This window comes from Rhipicephalus microplus, chromosome 5 (assembly GCF_043290135.1).
Source record: "Rhipicephalus microplus isolate Deutch F79 chromosome 5, USDA_Rmic, whole genome shotgun sequence".
Lineage (NCBI taxonomy): Eukaryota > Metazoa > Arthropoda > Arachnida > Ixodida > Ixodidae > Rhipicephalus > Rhipicephalus microplus.
The window spans coordinates 65,671,309-65,696,143 of NC_134704.1; the positions used below are offsets into that span (position 1 = coordinate 65,671,309).

General features: G+C 46.3%; 1 long non-coding RNA gene across 1 annotated transcript in view; it reads right to left on the reverse strand.

Moving 5' to 3' along the window:
* Nucleotides 1–774: 774 nt before the first annotated feature.
* LOC142817280 (uncharacterized) overlaps nt 775–24,835 on the reverse strand; it is a 35,235-nt gene continuing 11,174 nt past the window's right edge. The window contains exon 2 of the long non-coding RNA XR_012895144.1: nt 775–1,347. This is a non-coding gene — a long non-coding RNA (uncharacterized LOC142817280). The remainder of the gene's footprint in view (nt 1,348–24,835) is intronic.

The following is a 24,835-nucleotide window of genomic DNA, read 5'->3' on the forward strand; positions in this document are numbered from 1 at the left end:
TGGTATGACGTTAGTCTTTTCGTCTTCAGAAAATGCAGTCGTGAGCCAAGAATCAGTCAAAAAAACAAGATTGCTTTATTTTCCTAGCTAATTGTACGTTTTGGGTAGGAGGGTAAACATGTTCAAGATAGTTTTCGGAAGGCATCTTTGTTGTTTCAGATGCGGAGCATCTAATACTCGAGGCTTGTAGTGCGGCGCCGTCCGCAAGCTTCCTCCTCTTTCTTCCACCATCTGTGCAGCCTTCCTCCTCTACACACCGCGTGCGCTTCTCCTCTTCACGAACATTCGCTAGCTGTATAATGTAGTGCGCATGCGCCGTCACGCTTCGAGAACATCGGCAGCTGACGCGCGCGCATGCGCCATCGCGCTTCGAGAACATCGGCAGCTGACGCGCGTGCATGCGCCGTTGCGCTTTTCCCCCTTCTCGAACATTCGACATCTGACAGTGCATGCGCCGTCGCGCTGTATATATACTCAAGGTCGGCGCTCGCTCGCTCAGTTGCCGCTGGTCGGTTGGTTTGTACGGCGCGTCGACGTCCAAGGCCGCGGTGAAATGAATTCCAACGAATCCACAAACACAATGATCGACGTCCCTTCGACCAGCGCCGCCCTTTCGCATACGTGTGTACGTGTTCACACATTTAACACCCCCTCCTACAACCACGTTAACCAATTTAGCCATCGACCCAAGTAAGTCGCAATTTAACACCCCATTTCACAACCACGTTAACCAATTTAGCCATCGACCCAAGTAAGTCGCACTTTAACACCCCGTTAACCAATTATATGCTCCGCATCCTCCTCAGTGTTTCCCCGAGGGAAGCTGCGGGCAATTTTTTTTATATCAGTGAGCATGTGCAATAACGTTTAGTTGAAAACGTGTCAACAGGAGGCGCTTCTCTTTACCAAGCACGACACAGGGACCGCATTCTAAATCTCTCTGTCTTGTCCGAAGCAGAAGCCTCGCTTTGCCTCTCATCTTGGGCAGGAGACCTCCATGGAGTCGTGGAACAATTCAGCGTCCGGGAGCAGCGGAAAAGACGAGTTGATGAAGGCCCTGCAGGTGTACCAAACGAAAGCCCGCGCCCACGTGGTGCTCGTGCCGGCGCTGCTGGTCACCATCGTGGGCTTCCTGGGTTCGCTGCATCGGAACTCGCATCTGCTCACCATCTACGTGGTGGCCGTGACACTGTTTGTGCTGCTGCTCTTCGCCATTTCTGCGCTCTGCATCGGCCCCGAAACGACGATTAAGCATGTGAGAGCTGCACCACGTGCCGTAGGCGTGCTCGAGCAAGGAATGGGAGCGATCCTCGCCGCCCCGTCCACCACCAAGTGCTGCCAGGGGCCCTGAAACAAATAACCATCGAATGTTTTCATTAAAGCACTTTAATTAATTTAGGAAATTCCGGCCACAGGAAATTAATCTGTGAAGGACGAGCCGAGGGACACTACAGAGCGAAACTATTTGCATATTAGTTATTTCAACTTCATAATCTGGAAAACACCATTCTTCTTATACCGCGACGCGAGCAAGCCGGAAAACGCGCGAAAAGAAAATGCGGGTGGTGACGTCATCATGAGAGTCTCTCACAAAAAGCCGTGATGTAGGAAATCTGGAGGGCGTCTACTGTGTCCTACCGAACTTTCAATATATAAAAAAAGAAGTACATTGCAATCTGTTGGTGCTATAGAGCTAGCGTACAAAAGCTGAGAAAATTTCATCGAGCCGATGCCGCGAAAATGTCAAAAATAAATTTTGATGTTTCTTATGTCACGCACAGCAGATATTTTGGCGCAAAATTTAAAAGTGAAACTTCAACCTTGCATTCTCTCCGCTAATAATGAACTTGTGATAGGGACGCATATGAGATTCTCAGACTGCACTTTGCTAATCTAAACGAAGTCATCGTTCCAGTTTAGCGCCCTTTTAATTTCTCTAACGCTGTAATTGCTTCCTTTCTTTCACCCCGGCGATGGCGCTGCAAGCCAAGCAGGCAGGGATGGCACTGGGGAAAGAAATTACGTCGCGGGCGCGTCATGACCTTGAGAACTTCGAACGTGCGGCTTACTTTCAGCGTGATCGCGAGCACGTGGGGACCTCGGTAACTACGCACCTCACGACGCTGACGTCAGCCAATGGTCGTAAATTTGGGTACATGGCGTGGTCTCGTGGGTATATGGCATCACTCGAAAAAAATGAGGGAACAATTTTTAGCTGACCTTTAATATTGACTGTTAATTCATGGGTTTCACTACAATGTTTCTATCGTGTTCTCAGAAGCCCCGAGAGCGTTTTTAGGTCATGCCGCGAAAGGGTTGCAGGGCCCCTTTAGGTTGCATTTCAAAAAGTGTTTATTCTGCGCTTTCATCCTCGTAAGCACGGGGCATAGAGTTTTCTACAAATGTTCTAGAGGGAACTGTGGAGCTAGTGTCTATGGGAGCATCAACGCACTTTGCTTCAGCCACCATGAGAATCATGGGTAGTAGACAGATTTGTCTAAGCTTCGTACTTCTGGCTGCGTTTGGCTCCGTGTTGCCTGAATCCACTTTGCCGCAAATATTAGGCAAAAGTTACGTCGTTACGCTTCACCACTGTGAACTTTTTTTTGCCTAAACATGCAGTTCCAATCGGCGCAAGGAGTTCACATTGGTCCGTTTTTTATTATTCGAAGAAAAATCAAAACGCAGCAAGAAGCTAAGCTGCAAGTGCGTCTGAAGCCCGCAAACATGAACGCAATCCGTGTACTACGGACCATCATTACCGTACAGTAGCGTACCAAGGAGTTAACACACCAGGCCCGTGCACCCCCCCTCACAGCCTAAGTTTTTTAGCCGGCACACAGAGCGAATAATGAACATTTCAAGGATATGTGCCTTCCCCCCACCCCCTTGAAAACAAGGTGTCCCTCTCTAATCCGAAAGAGATATCTGCTTACGCTCCTGTTCCCATTGCGGCTGAATGATCACAGTGCCAGTTTACACTAGTAAATATTGTAAGACTCCCTATGACATGGAGAACCAAAGGCAGGTCGTTGTCGAAATTACGTCATTGCCTTAGTTTTTTTTTTTGCCACCTTTGCAGTAGCGTGTGTACTGCGAAGCTCATTCTATTTCGGACTCTCCTAAAAGGGCGAAGGGGGACGGGGGTCCTCTGCGGCACAGCTTGCCCCCCTCCCTTTCCACATGATGGCGAAAGCTACGCACAAGTAATCCACACGCACTCTGCTTGTCCTAGATGGTTGCTTTTGAAGTACAACTTATGCGGTACAAGGAATGTTTATTGTTTCTGAAAATCAAGTGCAACAGGTCAGTGGTGCAAGTAATTGCTGAAGCCGAAATTGTAGCTGGCGATAAGGGGTGCATAGCCAGATCTGGGGGTGGGAAGGAGGGATTAAACTATGCGTACATATTATATAGAAATATATTACCAACTAGCCCAGCTATCGATTGTTCTACCGTCTTAATTTTCTGCTCAGTTGATTGTAGTAATACCAATGTTAAAAAGGCCTTCTCTCAGACGGAGTGAATTTGTTTGGTCAGAGAAAATTAAAACGGAATAATTCGAATCCTGCAAGCTGGTTGTTTAAAACTTATTAAGGGAAAAAAAAAGCCTTTACTTGTTCTTAGATATTGCGATTCGCCCGTTTACTTTTTTCAGGAATTCTATCGTCAATGTGGTTTCTGATATGTGATGTCCTTCTCCTCACAGCTGTGCCCGCCGTACGTCTCTTCCTTCGTGGAGGTGGTGCTGGTCGGGGGCTTTACACCATTGTGGACGTGGACGTCCTGGTCGGGCCCGGTGCACGTGATCAGCATAATCAGCGCCGCGAAGCTGTACGAGGCCACAAGCAGGGCCGAGCAAGTACAGGACCAGTTGGCGCAGGCCGGCTGACTCGGGAACGCTCTCCGCTTGGACTGCACTAGAAGCTGAGTTCCCCGCGATGCCAGGACGGCGCATATGTGTCGAGTGCCAAAGACGACGACGCCATATGGACGGATCCTATAAGGACGAGGCAGGCGTCGTATTACTTTTCTTTTTGTTCAGTCACGCAATACAATGTTTCCTTTTTTTCTTCGTTTCTTTGTCAATTGAGCATACGTTGCGGATGAGTTCCACGGAATACCGCCAGCCTGGCCGCTACGAAAGAGATAGAGTAACTGCGTATGGAGTTACACCTCTATGCACTAGAGTTGTGCATACGCCTTCCGAACGCCGTTTACAGCCATGCAATGTTACGTTGAAGTTGGGGCTGATTATTCTATTTCTCGACGCCGCCACCACTGCAGCGGAATGAATTGACACTATAGTCATCGGCATTCGAGTCAGCGGCAACAACTTCCCTGACAGCATTGCAGTGCCTAGACATCTTGGAAAATCATAACAGAACAGCTCTTTGGAAGCTGCAGAACCAAACCACGTGCCATCTGCTGCGTCATGAAATAGCACTAAGCTTTACTGACGGCTTTCTAATTCGCGTTGGTGATATAAATACCGCTCTCTTTGTTATGAGACTCGAAAAGTTGAGGAAAGACGAAATTAGAATGCCGTCATTCTTCACACTGAATGACTGCAATGACCGTGCGTGCATGCGCGCACGCATCCGCGCCCGCGTATGTGCGCGCGCATGCCGAAACGCGTATGCGCGTGCGAATGCCGAAACGCGTATGTGCGTGCGAATGCCGAAACGCGTATGTGCGTGCGAATGCCGAAACGCGTATGCGCGTGCGAATGCCGAAACGCGTATGCGCGTGCGAATGCCGAAACGCGTATGCGCGTGCGTATGCCGAAACGCGTATGCGCGTGCGCATGCCGAAATGCGTATGCGCGCGCGCATGCCGAAACGCGTATGCGCGTGCGCATGCCGAAACGCGTATGCGCGTGCGCATGCCGAAACGCGTATGCGCGTTCGCATGTCAGAAGGCGTATGCGCGTTCGCATGTCAGAAGGCGTATGCGCGCTCGCATGTCAGAAGGCGTATGCGCGCTCGCATGTCAGAAGGCGTATGCGCGCTCGCATGTCAGAAGGCGTATGCGCGCTCGCATGTCAGAAGGCGTATGCGCATTCGCATGTCAGAAGGCGTATGCGCGTTCGCATGTCAGAAGGCGTATGCGCGTTCGCATGTCAGAAGGCGTATGCGCGTTCGCATGTCAGAAGGCGTATGCGCGTTCGCATGTCAGAAGGCGTATGCGCGTTCGCATGTCAGAAGGCGTATGTGCGTGCGCATGCTGAAATATGTATGCGTGCACGCATGCTGAAATGTGTATGCGTGCGCACATGCCAATATCGAAGAGATAAGCCTCGAACTGGCCCCGCCGTGGTGGTCTAGTGGCTAAGGTACTCGGCTGCTGACCCGCAGGTCGCGGGATCGAATCCCGGCGGCGGTGACTGCATTTCCGATGGAGGCGGAAATGTTGTAGGTCCGTGTGCTCAGGTTTGGGTGCACGTTAAAGAACCGCAGGTGGTCAAAATTTCCGGAGCCCTCCACTACGGCGTCTCTCATAATCATATGGTAGTTTTGGGACGTTAAACCGATGATGATATGTTAAACCCCACATATGATGATGATGATGATGATGATATGTTAAACCCCACATATCATCATCATAGGCCTCGAACTGAAAGTGGTGTTCGAACAGACGACATCATATTGCTATATGGCGTCGTGGTGTAACAGACGACGCCATATGGAAAGTGGTGTAACGGACGACGCTATATGGCGTCGTCTGTTACACCACTTTCAGTTCACTTGTGTTCGTAAATACGCCTATTTTACGAACACAAGTGTAGCGGCAATGGAGAGACGTGAGACGACGTCGAATGCGACCGATGGGGTAGTGCCAATGGATACGTGGGGTTTAGCGTCAAAAAACTACCATATAATTATGAGAGACGCCGTAGTGGAGGGCTTCGGAAATTTCGACCATTTGGGGTTCTTTAAAATGCACCTTAATATGAGCACACAAGCCTACAGCATTTCCGCCTCCATCGAAAATGCTGCCGCCGCAGCCGTGATTGGAACCCGCGACGTCACCAGCTGTGTACCTTAGCCACTAAACCACCGCAGCTGGGCAGGGGCCGTGCCCAACTTGTCACTTTATTCCTCGTGGCTGAAGTGTAGCGGTGGCTGCCAGCGTCCGTAAAGCCAGGCGCGTGAACTCGTTCTCCTGGTCGTCGTGCTCAGGTGCAGATTTGGATGTTCGTGCGACTGGATCTGAGGTAGGGGGAGTCGTAGCAGGGGTAGCGCGGTCGCGGTCAATGGATGGTTGCGGGCTGGTTGGTAGTGCGCACTGCGAAGCAGTGGCGACAATTCGCGAGACCCTGAAAGCGGGCGGTACGTGAGGGCGTAGCAGGTGAGCAGCGCAGTGAAGATGGCGTCCTATGGCGGTGGGCTTGCGGTAGATTTTGCAGCAAGTTGGCGAAACTCGAGTGGCAGCTCATCCAGCAAGATGGCGTGCATAAGCGGCAAGTCCGCGACGCCAATCAATGCGAGAACGGCGTGGAATCACATGAGCCATGCATGGGGTAAGGTGGGGTGGAATGGCGGGACTGGCGGGCAGAGTTGCGGAAGCATGGTAGCCGGTAGCTCGTCGAAGGGCGTGTCCTTCAGGTCACCGTAGTGGGGACGGTACAGAGAGGCCTGAGACGATGACGTCGAAGGCGGCCCACGGGGCCGTACCAAACTAGCCACTTTATTCATCGGGACTGAAGTGGAGCAACGGCGGCTGCCAGCCTGTTTCTTCGTTTGATTGTAGCCTCTAATCTACGGCTCATACCCACCCTGGGGGATGGGCCAGGAGAACATTTAGTCTCATAGGGACGATTGCTTCACTATTGGTCACAACAAAAAAAGGAAAAAGAAAGTTGTAGAATGAAGACAGTATATTAAAAATCAAGATTTTGAGAGTGAAAAAATAAACATCAACAAGAAAATAGACACTAATAACTACACCTTGATTTTGCGAGCCGACCAGACAGCTAGTTTTGCCAAACTTGAAAAATTTGGTATGTCGCGGATTTATCCACATTTCGAAAATTACTTTTCGAGCGTCCGTCAAGCCTTTGCTTTGCTTTGCTTTCCTAGATACATGGCACGTACCCATTTAGGGGGCTTCGCCAAGAATGCAACGTAGAGACTTAAATGTTATTTTAGGTACGCTATGAAATTTGAAAGAAAAAATAGAGAGCAATAGTACATAAAATAGTGAATTTAATTACAAGTAATATGCTTTTCAGCCTGTATTCCAGACTGCCGTAATAACCTGAAGGAATACTTCTGAAAACTCACGTTTTATCTTAACATAATGAATAATTTTAGGTACGAGAATAAAATGATACTCGTAGTTATAATGAAATTGCACACTGCATCAAACGCTTCCTTTTGGCAGTATCCCAAACCTGAGGCACCGAAGCTCAAAACATTTTTCTCCGATAAGTTCAAGCCTATTTTTGTAAAAGGGATAATTAGATGTCAAGTTCTGATACGAGAATATATTGCACATGACAAAAAGTAATCTGCGATATTTTACAGTTCTCCGCAGAATTAACAGAGTGGTGATATCATCAGACCAACCCTGAAGCAATAAAAGTTTAATGGGAGCACACGACATCGAAATCTGGTGATCACCACTTGTGATTGTCGAGAATGGCTCCACTGCGATTTCCACGGATATTTTAGGTGGTTATATTCCGTCCACATGGCGCATGAACTCGTTCTCTTCTCTCGCAGCTCGAGCTATGCAAGAGCTTCGCGGGAGGCGCGGTGCTGTGGCTATGAAATGATGATGATGATGATGATGATGATGATAAATGGCGATGATGAGGACGCTTAAAGAAGTTCGAAAGTATTTCGCATCGTTTTCACGTGCTCTTGCTTTAAACACGCTATTCATTACGCAGGCAGCAGCCCAATTCAAAAGTTTCACAAACACAAGCCAATTCCAACTTTATCGATTACATTGTAGTCATCCACAGTTTGAACTTCTTGAATCACATCATAAGTGTGTGTGAGTGATTTTAAATGAACAGAAGAGAAAAGTGAGCCCCGTAATTAACTCTCAGGGGAAGGACACCTCAGCAGTAGCTCACGAGGGGTGGGGTAAAGGAGAGATTAAAAAGATAGGATTAAAAAGTAAAGAAATAGAGATACAGAGGAAGGAGAGCGCCACAGAAAACGACGGAAGTAAGGGGGAGATAGGAAAGATGGACATGGTCGCAGGAGTCCGAGGACGGGGCCCCACTCAGCGAGAGCTCTTGTCGGCGTCAGGAGATGGCGTAGGGCGAGCCCAGTCGGCCATAGCTGCGCTGTCGTCGGAGATCGCGGGGGCACAACCGGTCGGAATGAAATACAGTGAGCGGGTTCCACATCATAAGTGATACAATAAAGAAAGTATGCAATTAATGGTTCAAGTGCGAGCTAGGGACCGCATATCGTAATCTCGTAAGGTGCGCCTGCCATTTGCTTGTGCGAGAAAGCTCAGCTTTATTTCTTCCGTTCACACCTTAAGTACTTTTTGACCTCTACTCTTTACATTAGTCATTTTCAAAATTAAAAGTTTGTCGTCCGTGCAAAATACGGCGTCTACTGAACAGTGGTTTAAGAATACTCGTCTAAATTTGGCGGGGGTGGGGGGTGGGGGGAGTCAGGTTTTTAAGTGAAAACCAGCGAAACTACTGTGACCTTGCAAGAAAAAATAACAAGCTACTTCATTTGTGGCAAATGCTTCAGTACTAAACTGCATAACCTAGCGTAGCGTTCCCCTTTCCGAAAGCGTGTGGCAAACATATGTTCTTCCACCAGACGGCTTCATGCTCTCTCATAGTAGAGCATTATGTAGTCTAAATCATTAACCTATTTTTCTAAACACCCTTCGACGGACAGTGCTCTCCCATAGTAGAGTAACAAGCACTCTAAATTGTTAACCGTTTTTTCTATACACACGACGAAGTTAATGAACACGTTCAACGTGCGAAGAAAACTCTCCTGCTCAATCATTGCGACATTGCGACAACCTCTGAGGGGGCCGCATTGAATTTTTTGTTGATGCGGCCTCATCAAATGTGAGGCCTGAAGGACGGCTTAAGCTCTCCCATAGTTGAGTACTAAGTACTCGAAATCATTCAACACACATTTTAACACATTTTAACACAAAAGAATTTTAAGACGAAATAAAGTGTTTCTAAACACTGGCAATGCCGTGAACTTTTCACTCGTTTTCCGTCGGCAGTACACACTCCCACCTCACTTATGGCCAATGCTGTTGATCTTGTAGGCACAATTATTGTCAAAAGAGCCTCATCAAGTGTCCGGCCCACGGGACAGCTTTGAAATTAGGGAGGGCTTAGCGCACTCCCACAGTTGTGTACGTATCGCTCTAAAGCGTCAGCCATTTTAGGAGCGAATCCCCTTTCAGTACAACATTGTCCCGCGTCGTCAGTAAAATAGATGGCGCTGTCTCATAGAAGCACATACAAACTGCACTTGAGTGAGGATAATTTATATGGCACTGTACCACTACTCTACGATTAGCTGCTGCCCTGCCTGTGTCTGGGTGCTCGGGAACAAGTGCCTGTCTGTATCCTGGATCGTCGCCGTAAGTATCGGAGCATTGGTTGAGCATGAACGAAGCGGAGCAGCGGGACCCAAGGGCCACGGCGGCTTGTGCTCGTCGCCAGAGAGACTAACAGACTGGCAGACAGAGGGACGCATGGACGGACGGATGAATAGACGAACGCACAGACAAAAATAAGAAAAATAAAAATAAAATGAGTAGGAAGCAAAATTTACTAAAGCGAGATGAATAAAAATAGAAAAAGACCGGGATAAACGACAAAGGATAAAAGGGAAGTAAAGGGAGAGGAACGACCTGGGACCGCGGTGCCTACGGGTACTGTGTCCCTTCTGACACAGCACCCGACTACTAATATGACGAAGGCAGTGCACAGTCGGTACTTCCAAGATGAAAGTTGATTTGGCCGGACTTGTGGCTGATAAACGGAAAACCAGATTACAGCAACGCACATTCGCGCTTATAGCGACGAACTGAGTGTCGGCCATCGATCAATTGACCAGCTCTGAAGCACGTCGGCATTTATACATATGCGGTCGACTATTGAAGTGTTATCGCTAGCACCCACTTGAGTTCTAGAAAGTTCTAACGTTCGTGTTGCACGCGTAATCGCATCGGAATGTTCTATGATTATCTAGATGGATCTAGGTCATTCGACACACTTGGCGCAAGGCACTACACAGTGTAACGGGACGATCAATAAAGAAAAAAAGTATAACAGGACAATAACGAAACTTTTGGAAAAAATCTGGCACTATACTGTACATTGCACCTTACGCTGTTGGTTAAAATGCTCTAATTATATAAATTATAGAAGCACTGCACACGCGTTTCACGAGAACTGTTTTGTGGGTGTGCGCCAGAATAACAAGGATCATCATCATCATCATTAGAAATTTTATTGGGCCCTTCAGCGTAATAGGGATGTGTGCCACGTTGCCAAGCTTCTCTATGGTGTGCCTGGGTAACCGGGTGGCAAGGACACGCGCATTTGGATCATGCGCACGCGCGTTTAGACTCTACCTTGCCAAGATACTTTCCTTGGCAGAAATATGTTTTTCTCTCTTTCTGTACGCCTGCCGTACCATCTCTCTTTGTACTCGTTAGGTCACTTCAATTTGGCTTGCACTGTCTGCACTAGTTCTGAAAAGTGTCACAGCACGCGGCGTGTATCGATGGCGTTGTTTACCAAAACACTGCCGCGATGGCTGTCTTCATGCCATAAAAACTGAAACGAGTTTGACTCAACTATTTTCGCAGGCGTTCCCTGAAGCCCACACAGTGTCGTCTGCTCCAATCTTGGGGGGACGAAGGGGCGCACGCCATGCTGCACCTTTTTGCACCTCCTTTTGAGCAAGTGCAGGCCGGCCGAGAACTCGTGCAGCACTACCCTTGTGTCGCGACAAAACGAGGAAGCCAGGGCAGAGCTTGCGCGGGGCACCAGCAAATCGAGGAGAAATGTGCTGCACCCGTTGAACTGGTGCCGCCAGTGCAGGCAAATCGAAGTGACCTGTTCTCTCACCCATCAGAGTTATTGCATCTCGCGCCGGAAAAATTCGCACACCTATTTGGAGAGCGAATCGGAAGATGATGACGATGACGACGAAGAAGAAGAGAACGAATCGCGTGCCAGCATCATCATTATCATCACCATATATTATTAATATTATTATTATTATTAATATTATTATTCTTATTATTTTCTACCTATGACACGTGGTCGATTTCAACTTGATAAACTGTGCTGTAATACTAAATACCATTGATTATACACGCAAATTTCGATTAGCAATTTTGGCGACGCTTTCACTCACATTACAGATTGCACTGTTGAATAAAATGCTCTAATTGAAACAAAAAGAGAAAGAAGAAGCACTGCACACACGCGGTGTACGAGAACAGAACGCAAAGAATTAAGAATTCGAACACAGCGGGATCTTTTAGCCCGTGATGGAATCTAGAATGTGTCAGGGGGTATAGAAAGCAAAAAGCAGCTTGGAAAAAGCTGTTAATTAACCAATGCCCCAAACATTGGAGTGATTATAAATTTATAGCCACCGATTTTAAGCGTCTATTGCGCAAAGCAAAGGAAGACTATGATATAAATAAATTTAATGATCTGTTTAAGTCTAAAATAAGAAAATGCTTTTCAGGTTTTTACGTGCGAGAAAAATGAATCCACAGCCAGAAAGCAGTCATTCCAACATTATGTCTCCTCGCGAACTCTCTGAATTCATGGAAAATATTGCTAAAGGCTTGCAAATCAGGTTTACGACAATTATGCCACCAAAGTCCGTGGTGAAATTAAGGGTGGACTGTGATTTCCAGGAGCTATCTTTAGCTGAACTGGTGGATGTAATGAAGAGCTTACCGCCCGCTGCTCCCGGACCTGATGGGGTGACCTCTACAATGATTAAAGTGCTATACGAAATATTGCCACATGAAATCCATAGTATAGTTAATTATTCACTGAAAAATTTTTGCATTCTGGCCGATTGGAAGCTTTCCAAAATAATTCCGATACTTAAGAAACAGGGAATGGAGTTTACTCTGGATAAAATAAGGCCTATTTCATTGACATCTAACCTGATCAAGGTTGTAGAGAGAGTCCTAAATGCCCGTATAATAAACTACATCAATGAACATACAATACTAAACCCCAGACAAATTGGCTTTAGATCGGGATACTCCATTTGGTGTGCACATGTGGATTTCGAAAGTCGCATACAGCTGGCTCGGCATCGCCGCGAATACTGTGCACTAGTCACTCTAGACTTAGCTAAAGCGTACGACAAAGTGGAATATCCTATCCTAATCCAGCAGATGCAAGACTATCGCTTTCCAAATTATATAACAGCATGGATTACAGAGTTTGTGAAAGACAGAATTTTATGGCTTCTTGGTTAAATGCTTTTCTGAAAAGTATAAGCAGACACGAGGTGTACCTCAGGGCTCAGTATTATCCCCGGTGTTATTCAACATATTACTGAGTTCCATTCCAACTCATAAGGATATCCAAATTTACGTATATGCAGATGAAATTGCTTTCTTCGCAACAAACAGTGATCTGCACTCATTGTATCAGGCATTACAGAATTACATGAACATGCTAGAAGGATGGCTTGACAATATCCATATGTCATTGAACGTCAAAAAAAGTGCGCTTTTGCCATTCTCTTTTAAGGATCGTGTCAACATTTCCCTGTTGTATCGTACCGAGCTCATTCTCCAGATCGATTTCCTGAAATACCTAGGCATCGTATATAATAGGACGCTAAATTGGAAAAGCCATATAGACGAGGTTGGCTGTAAAGCGCCACGTGCCTTGGGGTGGTTACGCCAATTGGGAAACAGAAAAATAGGATTGCGTAGGAGTTCATTGATAATAATTTACAAGATGTATGTGCGGCCTATTACAGACAGATATCGGGTGTGTATTATTTTCAGGCAGCGCGGCTTACAAGATGAGACAATTAATATTATTAGAAAGAGAAGCTTTGCGCTTGTGTCTTGCACTCCCAAACTTTATGGCAAATAATGTTTTGTATGTGGAAGCACGCCTTCCACCTTTGTTAACTCGGTTTAGAGTACTTACCGTTCAAACTTTCTTAAAAATATACAATTCGCCTCTGCGACAAGCTTCATACGCTTTGATTCAAGAACCAACCGCATTCTTTGGAACACAGTGGTCCAGACTACACTCCCCTCAGATTAGGTTCGTCCAAGCGTCGATAGAACCTCTCAATGCAAATATTTATCAGATTTGCATAACGAAGGCACCTAATTCAAAACTTGTAATTAAATTTGATGATATTTTCCCCTCTAATGTGAAACAACTGCCCCTTCAATATTTAAATGTTCGGTTAAAAGATTACTTGACTCATCTGTCCATAAACAACATCATTGCGACGGATGCATCCGTATTGAACGAAAAGGCTGGAATAGGCATCTTCTGTACTTCTCTCTACTAGCATTTTTCAGTTCGATTACCAGATTACACGCCTATATTCATCGCTGAATTCTTGGCTATAATTCTAGCGCTCCGTAAACTTCCTGCAAGCGAATCAGAAGCGGTCATACTTACCGATTCTCTGTCAGTATGCACTGCACTATCTACAGCAAAACATTTGACCTTATTGAGTATGATTAGCAGTTTATTACCAGAAAACCTGAAAAAAATTTCACTTGCTATGGATACCCGGCCACTGCGGGATTTATCCAATCGAGATGGCAGACTCGTTAGCCAAAGCATCTTTAAGCGGACCACTCTTACCTATTTTACCTGATTTCGCCTACGTAACAGCACTCAAATATAGAAAGGCTTGTTTGAACAAAGAAAATAGAAAAATTATCATTGGATAAAGTCAGAGACTTCGTACATCTAAGATATTGCTGGAACAAACAGTGGTGTGTATCTCAGCAGTTAGAAATTACAATCACCAGATTACGATGCAGAATTCCGCATCTGAATTACTACCTACATAAAGCTGGACTAACAGCATCTCCATTGTGTCTCTTTTGCAAGGAATCGGAATCAATAGATCATTTCTTTTTATCCTGTCAACGTTATGCTTATCAAAAAAAAAGATACCTGGTCGAACCAATTGAGAAGCTAGCTTTAAAAATAAACGTGGAACTAATTTTATCCTTCAGAGGGATTACATTAGGTTATAGCCACAGGAAGGTTTTCTCTGCTGTGTGCGAGTACATAAGGGCAACAAAGAGATTACCCTCTTAGCCTATTATTATTTACGGCTACGAGACTACCTGAATGCCTGAATTAGCACACTTGATGATCCTGCCGCCCGGTTCTTGGCCGATTCCCCTTTATGCGCAAGTGCCAGCAAAGCTGAAGGTTCATCATCATCATTAAGAATTTCATTTGGCCTGTCAGCGTGGATCTGTGCCACAGTGCCAAGATTCAGCTCCAGTCTGCTCTGCTCAGCCAGTTGCAGTGGCTCAATCCAGCTGGCTGTTCAACCCGGACATTCGCCACTGTTCCACCAAAACCGTCCTCGGGTGCCCACTTGCCTGTGAGCGGCAACGCTGAGGAGCACACCGAGCTCTTCTGGATCAAAGGCTGACGTGATATCAAGACCCGCAGACACCACCCCATGGCAAAAAAACGGGTGGGGGCCAACCACGGTTCCCCAGAGGTCGGGCGAGCGAAGCGCCAGGCTGCTGCTGACGACAATGCCACTGGTCCTTCCAACGAAGCTCCGACAGGCAAACGTCCACGCGGTCGACCACCCAGGGGCCTGCCGGTGATGCCGCTAACTCCTAAGCCAATCGCTGCAGCGGCGGCTGGAAAGTTGCGGAAGGCAACGCAGCCCGCGAATCAGAACCCTTCCACCAGCGAGGCAGCCGCGACTAAAGACCCGAGAGTGAGCCGCAGGAAGCGCTCCAGAAGCTCCTCCCCGTGTAGCACCACGACGCGGGGAGCGAGGCTCAATAACGTCGCAGCGCCAAGAAAAAGTTGAGCCGTAAAGGTCGAGGCGTTCGCCGTCGCGGACGCGTGCGTAAGGTCCCAAGCAGTGCTCGGCCACGCGGTCGGAACAAACCCAAGGAAGACAGGCACAGCAAGAACAACCACCGTTCAGGAGCTCGACTGAGTGTGCGCTGGAAGAGCGGCAAGAAGCGTCGCCACGCCCACAGTCGTGCGTCCGAGGGCCATGCCGGGAGGTGTGTGAAGGCAAGCAGGGCTCCGAACAGCGCAGGCGATGGTCGGTCAGACTTGCAACTGCCTGAAGAGAAAGTATATGAAAGTCGAAGCGGTTCTTAGATTCGAGGCTTAATTTATGACTGATGCCTAGAGTATAGCTAAGCGAAATGAACGATTTGCATTTCTTTCCTACACGTTGTCAGATAAAGTGGCCCCTATAAACCCCAATTATTGCCTAATGTGCGCAGTGATGTTGTTTATTCGCTGCTGAAATTGCACGGAAGATGCGATTATTATTATACTCCACCAGTTTAGATTCATTTGCTCAACCTGAAATCTCACAATCCAGATTTTTCAATTATTTATTAGCAGATTCTGCGTAAAAGATAAGAATAAGAAACATGCGAAAAGAAGGTGACTGTGGTGTAATGCTTTTATTTAGCAAAACAAACGAACGGTAAAGATACCTACAAACGTGTCCGCAGAAGAGACATCAATCTTAGATGCAACTGCTTGTTTACATTTGCGTAACAATGTCCCCAGAAACATGGGAATTTCAGAAGTGGTAAGCTGATGCAGCGCTTCTGTACATGAGCATGGTAGTCCTGGACAGCATTACCTATATATACTCCGACTTCAGTAGAGGGCGCTTAAGTATAACTGACGTTTATAAGGCTTGCGACTGTATTAATGGAGTACACGTGTAATTTTCATAAATTCAGATGAGCAGCCATGCAACAAGAATCTACGTTTAACTAGCGTTACACCTGCATCTAATGGAACTTTTTACAATGCAGTTTCGAAACCTCGTGTGGCAGAATACTTCATTGGCACGCAGAATGCTCAAGTTCAATTTCTGCTAAGACTATAACTTTCGTTAAATTCAAAACTTTTCTAGGCGTATTGCAAGAGCCTTATCGTGTCCACGTATATAATATTAGGAAATTCGTCGTGAATGATAAAAATGGCGAACATTGAAACAGTTCAAGACACTGTCGGCGAGTTCTGCATAGCTAATATTGTCTTTTCTGTTCCTTGTTTCCTCTTCTGAACCGATTTGGCCAGCCCTACGCAGGATGTCACACTAACAAGTCCAGCAACTGACTAACTTGGAGTCTTTTTCTATATCATTCTCAAAATTGTTTCCCTCGCCTTCAGGCTTCTCTCGCTTTCTATCTATTTCTCCCCTTCTCATCCCTTCTTTCTAACTGTTCCTCTATGTCCATTTTATTCTTTCCCTTCTTTCGTTCTCCCACCTCCCTTTTTCTCCTCCGCACTCTAATTTATTTTACTAACCACGTGTCTACACTACACAATACAAAGATATATGCTATGTCTCGGTAGTGTGCCAGGCAACGGAGTCATGAGGACACTCGCCTTCAAATTGTGGGTACGCGAGTTGGAATTACGCCTTGCTAGGATACTCTTCTGGCGAAAATTTCTCTTTCTAGTCATATTTCGGCTTTCCCCCTCTCTTTTTCTAAACTGGTTCTCTCACCCATCAGAGTTATTGAATCTCGCGCTGGAAAATTGGTGGGCGTGTTCTGAGAGCGGATCAGGAAACGGATGATGAAAAAGACAACGAAGAAGGCGCGCGCCTGCATATCATGATGAAGAGAGCTTTGTATCTGCGACACATTGCAAACTACGATAGTAAAATATTTGCTATAATAGATACCGTCTAATATATTAATAACACTATTTATGAGCAACCTTGGTAATGCTCTTACTTACATTAGAGATGGCGCTCTTCAAATAAATGCACTAGTTATATCTGGGAGACGAGGAAGAGTTATTGCACGCATGCGGTGCTCGTGAAGCGAACGCCATCCATTGAGAATTCGATTTGGCTTGTTGGTGTAAATGTTTGGCACGGTGCCAAGGTCTGCTCTGCTCTGCTCGGCCAGTGGCAGGGACTCAGGCCAACTGGCTGCTAAATCCGGGCTTTCGCTGCTGTCCCACAGAAGACGTCCTCGGTAGCCCACCTGCCGGCCAGCGGCAACTCTCAAGAGCACGGCGAGCACTTCAAGATCGAGGGCAGACGTAAGATCGAGAGCTGGAGACACGACATCTTGGTGAAGAAACGAGCAGAGGCCACCCACGGTGCGCCGACAATCGGGAGAGCGAAACACTAGGCTGCTCCTGACGACAATGCCGCTGACCCTTCCGACGAGGCTTCGACATTCAAGCGCACAGGTGGTCGACCACAAATGGGCGTGTCGTTGGAGCCGATAGCACGCATCACTTCCACGGCCGCTGGAGTGTTGCGAAAATCAACGGACGCAACACAGCCCGCGATTGTGAAGATGTCCACCATCAAGGCAGCCGCATTATTAAAGCCACGAGGGTAAGCTCCTCACCGACCAGCACCAACGACACAGGATGCGAGGCTCTTAATCGTCGCAGCGCCATGAGGAAGAAGAGCCGCGCAGGTCCAGGTGCTTGTCCCGCAGTGGACGTAGCAGTCGCGCTCGTGAAGCTCCAAGTCGCGTAAGCTCGGCTACGAGGTCGGAAGAAAGCCGCGGAAGAAAGATAAGGCCCACCAAGAGCCTTTTCCATGCTTAGCCAAGAAGCTCTTTATCGTCTACAAGCGCGCAATAGAAGCGTGGCTAGAAGCTTCGCCACGCCCATAGTCTTGCACCCTGGAAGCCAGGTAGAAAGGGGCGTGTTGGCGAGGAAGGGTCCGGGCAGCGTTTCAACTGATATGGGAGGTTTACGAGTGTCGGTGAAACTTCCAAGAGCTTGAAGAGGCAGCAGGAGGCAACTGAAAGATTTGAATTATAGCTTCAGTAGGACTGATCAAGCTACGCCTAGAGCAGCATTCGGCAAAATGAACTATTTGTATTTACCTCCAACCATGTATTTACCTCCACCATTTTTTAGATAAAGTGGCCCTGTATGGTCCAACTGTTGTCTAAAGGGCGCTATAAATGATGTTGGGCTGACGTGACAAAGCGTAACCTTTGTCACGTCAGCTCCAGATCATTTTATTGCAGAAATGCTGGTTTGTATATGAAATTTACATAGGGCGACATAGTCTGATATATATAAGGTAAATATCCTATAGGCTATGTGAGAAATTGTATATGAAGTAATACGTAAAAAAGTTTTCAGAAACGTTCCAAGATCGTACAGAGAAAGTGGGTAGCGGGCCTTAAAGGGGCCCTGCAACACATTTAGAGCATGGTCGGAAAACGCTGCCGATCAGTAGTAGAGGCTCCCGACAACACGTGAGCCAAATATTATAGCACAACACGCGGCCTGGAATTCACAATACATTATCTAAGTCGGCTTAAAATTACTTTCTCTTCTCTCGACGAATCATGCAATAAGCCCAAAAATTACACGTAGCAAGCCTATCTGGCAGCCATTGGCTGATTGGAACACGGCTCGCTCGCTCGTTACAGAGATCGCCGCGAGATGCCGCATCTAGTACACGCGTGCGCTTGTGATCACACTGAAATAGCCATGCATTCGATGAAAAAAAAAGTGAAAAGTGCTCAAGGTCACAGAGCGCGCGTGACGTTTCCATCTGGCCCTGCCATTCCTACCTGCTTAGCTTCCAGCGCTATCGTCGGGACGAGAGAAGAGAGAATGCGATTGCAGCGTGTGATAAATCTTGTAACTCCTCTCGTATTGGACGGATTTTAAAATTTTTGCGGCTTTGAATTTGTGAGGCGATAAGCTCTTCCAGTGAATTCATTCTCTGGTTACTTGAAAAAGGGTTCCAGGGCCCCTTTAAGGGGCCATCCTGTATAATAAATTAGGGGACCTTAAAGCTTCCCCTTTAATATTTGAACGCGATAGCGATATTCTGTTGGTAGTGTGTACTTCAAATGCTTAGTGCATGAAACCTTTTCAAACTTGCTATGCACCCACCACGTAGCCTTAAAGAGACAGGTGTACTTTGTAGTGGTTTACCGGCTTTAAACCACGAAGTCGATATAATAATCACATCTTCTGACGCGTTAAATCTAGGTGGGCACCCTCCATACAGGATCACACTGGCATCAGCCGCGCTCGGAGCCTGCTCGACAAAGGCCCGTTGGCCGTCAGGTCCCAGCAGCAGAGCAGGGCTGTCTAAAGCATAGCAACGACCTTGAAGCAACCTGGTAACAAAGTCAAAGCAACCAGATTATTCAGTCTTTAAAACCGCCCAGTTTCACTGTTTCAAACCTTTCACGAGTTAGTGAGAGTTTCATCTTTTTTTTTTCTTTGCTATTAGGAGCTATTTATATACTGATTGTACTCCACGTTTATGATGAGCCCTCCTCTAGGGTATTACCCTCCGAAAGGTATTTTAAGGATATTTATCCAATATTGAAAATGCCCTTAGGTGGGGTATGGAAAATATTTTTAGGATTATCATCCTAGGTAAAAAATAAACACAAATGGCGCATCACAAAACATCGATACTGAACTGCACCTCTTAATTTCTATTAATATAGGTCTGGCCAGGTGTCATATACCGTTTGCTTTTACTGTCAAGGGTCAGAAAGCATCGACCATTTTTTTAGCCATTTACTGACATTTCACAGTGTATGAGAATAAACACCTACAAACTATATTCAGGAAATTAAACAATACCCTGAATTCTGAAAAAAAATGCTTTCCCTTAGAGGGTTCTTCTCTTTGCCTCGGCTACAGGAGCGTCTGGGAAGCAGTTTGTGAATTTTTCAGAGACACAAGAAGGTTTAATTGTGAAATTTTCTTTCCTTTTTTTCTTTTTTTCAACTAATGAAATTCTAGCTTTTGGGATTATCATTCATTTATTCCTTTCAACTATTAGTTGTTCGCCTACTTTATTTTTAACTCACCTTAGGATTAACCAATACTAAATTCCCTAGATGACAGAATAGTTAATTTTTCTCCATCAAAATTTCAATTTTGTTTGTCCCCATTACAATAACCGCTGGTTTCATGGCCAGTCACCCATATTGGGTATGATCTAAGGCATATAAGATTAAGCAAGGAAGCAAACAAACAATCGGCAGATCGCGAAAGATGATGTTAGTAAACATTATCTTGCTGAAACAGTTTTACGATAGTGAACGCTTTATTTTGCGCAGACTGCATCGAACATGTCAACAACTGATAGCTGAATTCAGCGAACGACTCATTGGAAGCATTTTCTGTTGCACTTTTGCGAAGTGTAAGAAGTCACTGATGTAGCAGTCGTCGAGCATGCGTTGTATTACCACAGATCGGTGACACCAAGCTATAGAGTCATTCGCTGTACAATATATAGGTTGCTTAAAGTAGTTCACGGTCGTTTAGCAGCAAAGTTACAGAATGCGTCAATCACAATGAAATCATAAAAGTTCTTCACAAACGTCAATCGCTTGACAAAAAACGTCAAAAATTACAACTGATAGAGGGGCCGCAGGTAGAAGTGACACTGCAGCTCTTGTACCAGTACTTCCCATCCTTCTACGGCAGTTCAATAGCGCCAATCAAGATAATTTTGAATGTGTTCACAGAACATTTACTAGCAACGTTCGTCTTGCATCTCTCGATAAAAGAACTTGCGAGAGCTGGAAAACGATCTACAAGTGTTCATTTCTTCGGTAAGACTCGTATTCTGAATAAGGTTGGGTCTTTGACGAAGGTTTCTATGAAAGCATCATTTAAGTGAATGTGAATAGTTTGGTCGTGTTTGGAAGTGCCTGCCTGGCTGCTCGAAAATTATGTCTACTCAAAACTCTTGCCTAAAACAATGATATAATTTTCCCCCTTTCTGTAAATATGTGCGGTGCAGTGCACAATTCATATTACGCGTAATATACACAGATATAACCAGAACTGCTTCAATATGTACAGACAGGCGTTGTTAAATGCATTTTTCTCCCTCCTCGTCCGCATGTTTTTCTTTGTTTGCTGTTGACGCTCATCCAGGTTGGCGCATCTGTGCGTATAGCAGCCGAAAGCGGAATCAAATGCATCGAAATAAGTTCAGTCACCATCAAAAGTTTATGCAGCATGAGCAACCAGAAAAAAAAAGTGACTAATTTCTCTGTTTCGGCAACTGCAGCCTCGATTTTAGATTTCACGCTTCTTCTAAAGCATCCAGGCGTTAAAGCGCAGTTTCACCGAATACAATCCCAAACTGCTGCAAAATTACAGTTTTTCTCTCCATACCTTTGAAGCCGACTGCCGATCAACTCTTGAACGAACACTGTCTCGAAAAAAGAGTAAAATGCCTGTCATAGCGCTTCAATTTTCCAACGAGGCTCGTCTTGCCCAAGAAAAAGGAATTGACAAAGAGCTCGTTTTTTTCACGTTTGCAACAAAACGATACCAACATACAATTAAGCAAACTATCGAGTATTTAACGTTTTTTTGTTTTTTTTTCTAAATATCTGCTTTTGCTCTCTCCACTATAGCCTATAGATGGCGTACTTTTTTGGTAATAAGTACGTTAATGAGGTACATCGGCATGACCGGTCTAAAGCATTGATTTCGTGAGGCTCCCCACGTGACCACATTAAGTTGAAGCGCAACCGTGAAACAAAATTCCCAGGCCTGCATTTCCAGAATACGCAGCACAGTCACAGTGAAAGCTGGAACAGCGTCCTTTCCAGAGCCCCTTGTGTAGGCTATCTTGGGGCAACGAATGCATGTAAATCTGCGATGTATCGACTATATTCGCCATAAACCACCGTAACGTTCAGAAAGTGTGGAAGCACCAAATATGTCATTGTCTTTTCTCTGCGCATAAGTGAGGTATAACCGTTTCCCACATGTAAGGCAATTCGCGCATTTTGTGCTGTGGTTGATGAGTGAGGAAATGCGACTTAGGTTGTGAAGAATTATGGCTGAGCATTGAATGACCCACTCGATGCGCAGTTCACATTGTGTGACACACGGTTGTAATTTTGCTCTTCCGCGATGATATATTATATATGTTAACACAGTTCCTTGCCCGACATATTGCGCGAAATTTGAAAAAATGAAACCAGAAAGATATTTCAAAGAGCGTCGGCTTGTCAATCAAGCATAGGCTCCTTAACAGCGGGCGAGACTCTGTGCCCTCAACATCGCTTCTCAATACCGAGCCATAAAGTCAACCTAGGTGACAGATGCCACCGGTGGCCTCTTACTTTTTGCCACCACCCACCTATCCAATGGTAAGCAGCCACTCCATGCTCTCGGCCATGACTCAGGTGGCAGTATTTTATTATATTACAGTGAAATCTGCATCGAGATCACAACAAGAGCAGATTTAAGTGCCGTAGCTGTATACATGCCGCTGCCAACGCTGGTGTCCGTAACCACGAGCGCTATCACTAGAAATAGAAAAAACCTAGTCAGAAAATTTTCTAGGAATGGATCGTATTTGCAACTAGGACCTGAGCGTCGCCGTAGCATATTCTCAGAAACACGCTGGTTCTTGAAACTCCTTCGCTAAAACACGATACATGCAGGTGTCACAACACGGTTACGCAGACCGGCGGTGATGGGCAATTATACCCCAATTCCACTGCCGTTGTGATCTGAAACAGCTTTTGCTGCAAAACAGTATTTCCGAATCAGCGTTCAGACTTTGCTCACTTTAGAGATTGGTACAGAGATGTTGATTTCCCACAGAAATGACGCCGTATATGGGATATGGGAAAGGGCTTTATTTTCAATGGCAGTATCTTCTGACAGTGCGCACGAACCGACTCACTGACAATGCGTGCTTCTCTCCCCCCCCCCCTCACCCCGGCTCTTACATTCTTAGAAGCACTTTTTGTGGAGCTAGTTGGTACATCATAATGAGGGGAAAATTCGTGCTTCTCTATGCGTTCTTAATGTGCTGAAATGGGTGTCTGAAAATTTGTCTCATTTTGTTTTTACGTTCCTCTTTGATCCTGAACTTGCAGGACGAAAATCGGCGACTAGCTGCTTGAGATGAGGTTGAGACCCCTGTTTAGAGCAACGGACACGTTATCGGAATGTTGTGTGAACCGGCAGGAAGTAGTCGTTTCGGCAACATTATTTACTGTTGTAGCGTAGTTACCATAGTATAGTTAAAGGCTACTGATAATGCCCTTGTATACTTTCGTGGTCTTCACTCTCTGCTAGATAACCGACGTGACGGCCTTATGCTGATGCTTATGGCGCACCAACAAATGCAGCGGCTGCATTTCAATGCATATAGGCGTGGTGCTGCTGGCCCGTGTACTGATACTTAGGAGCAATTCAAAGGACACTAATGGAGATGGTAGAAATTTTCGGACCTTTCCCCCAAGGCATCAGCCATAATCGTATCGTGGTTTCAGGACGCGAAACCACAACACTCGTTTTAAATGTTGTCCATTGGTTTCATCTGGTTGTCTTGCAGATGAATGTACATACGTCGTAGACTCGTTAGTAAAGACGTATTGTTCTTGGCTGCCGCTCCAGACGATTTCATTTTAGTCAGGCGATGCTTTTCAACGGCATGACTTCGGTGGTGGACTGCGCGGCGCAAAGACCTTCGAGGCGTCTGGAATCCGTCGAGCTGATTGTGAAGTTCAACAAGTGTGACAGGTGGCAGTACGAGCTATTGACTGGCTGCGTCAGGTAGGTCCCGTCACGTGCTGCTCTGAGAAAACATGCAAAATGAACTCTACTCGTGGTACTATCACAATTGCACGAACGTAGACCTACCTCCACTCCAAATGCGTAGACCTACCTCCACACGTGGCATATATCTTGCACCCTCAACGTCACTCTTACAGGGCCCCTGACCCTGAATTCAGAAACTCGAGATGCTCGCGTTGTTTGAGAGTCCTGCACGCGGGGCACTTCTGACCGATCATACACGACGGTTGTTGCCTATATTTTAGATCGGTTTTAAAATAGGAGTGAGTGCTAACCCGAGTATGCAGGTCCAACCGACATACTCGGCGGTTTGGCGCAGACAGGAGCCCCACGTGACGTTTCAGATGTCGGGCAGTGATTGCCGACGTCAGAGAGCATGTGGGGGGTGCGCACGACATACCCCGAATGGTTCCCCAGCGAGGACTATTGTTCATTACCCCTCTTAGATACCTACTGTTTGTGGCCTCTCTGAGAATTGTTCTCAATTAGCATTTATTGTACGAAGTTTTAGAACATTTCTGTTCAATGTCGCCAATACTAGACGCAAAGCTACAAATTACTGTAAGAATGTCCCAAAGAAACGTCGCAATCACCAGTCCCTTAAGCCCAGAAGCCCTGTTTTGCATGCTAGCGAGTTAGCAGCGGTGGTCGCGGCGTTGAGCGGCCGCGCGACGCACTGACCGGTACGGAAGTTTGCACTTGGCGGCGCCGCAATGATTTGGAGTTGCGGTTAGCTCCCGTCCCGCGGGTCTCCTCTTGTGAGTTGGCCTTTCATAACACGCTTGTGCGTGGCTTGGGCTGCGAGTTGCACAAGCTTTCTGCTTCGGTGCTCGATTTTCGGCCGCCGCTCGCACGTCACTCTTTGTTTCAGCGGCCTATACTTGTAACCATGTATCAGCGCTTTCACCCAGGATCTTAAAGTTCTTTGTTGCAGTTGCCTTTAGTGTTTTATAGCCATACTTTGGTTGTTCTCTGCCGGTATTTTTGTCCGTTCTGCCGTTCAAGCCCATTGAGGCTTTGCCAGGCCAATCTTGTATT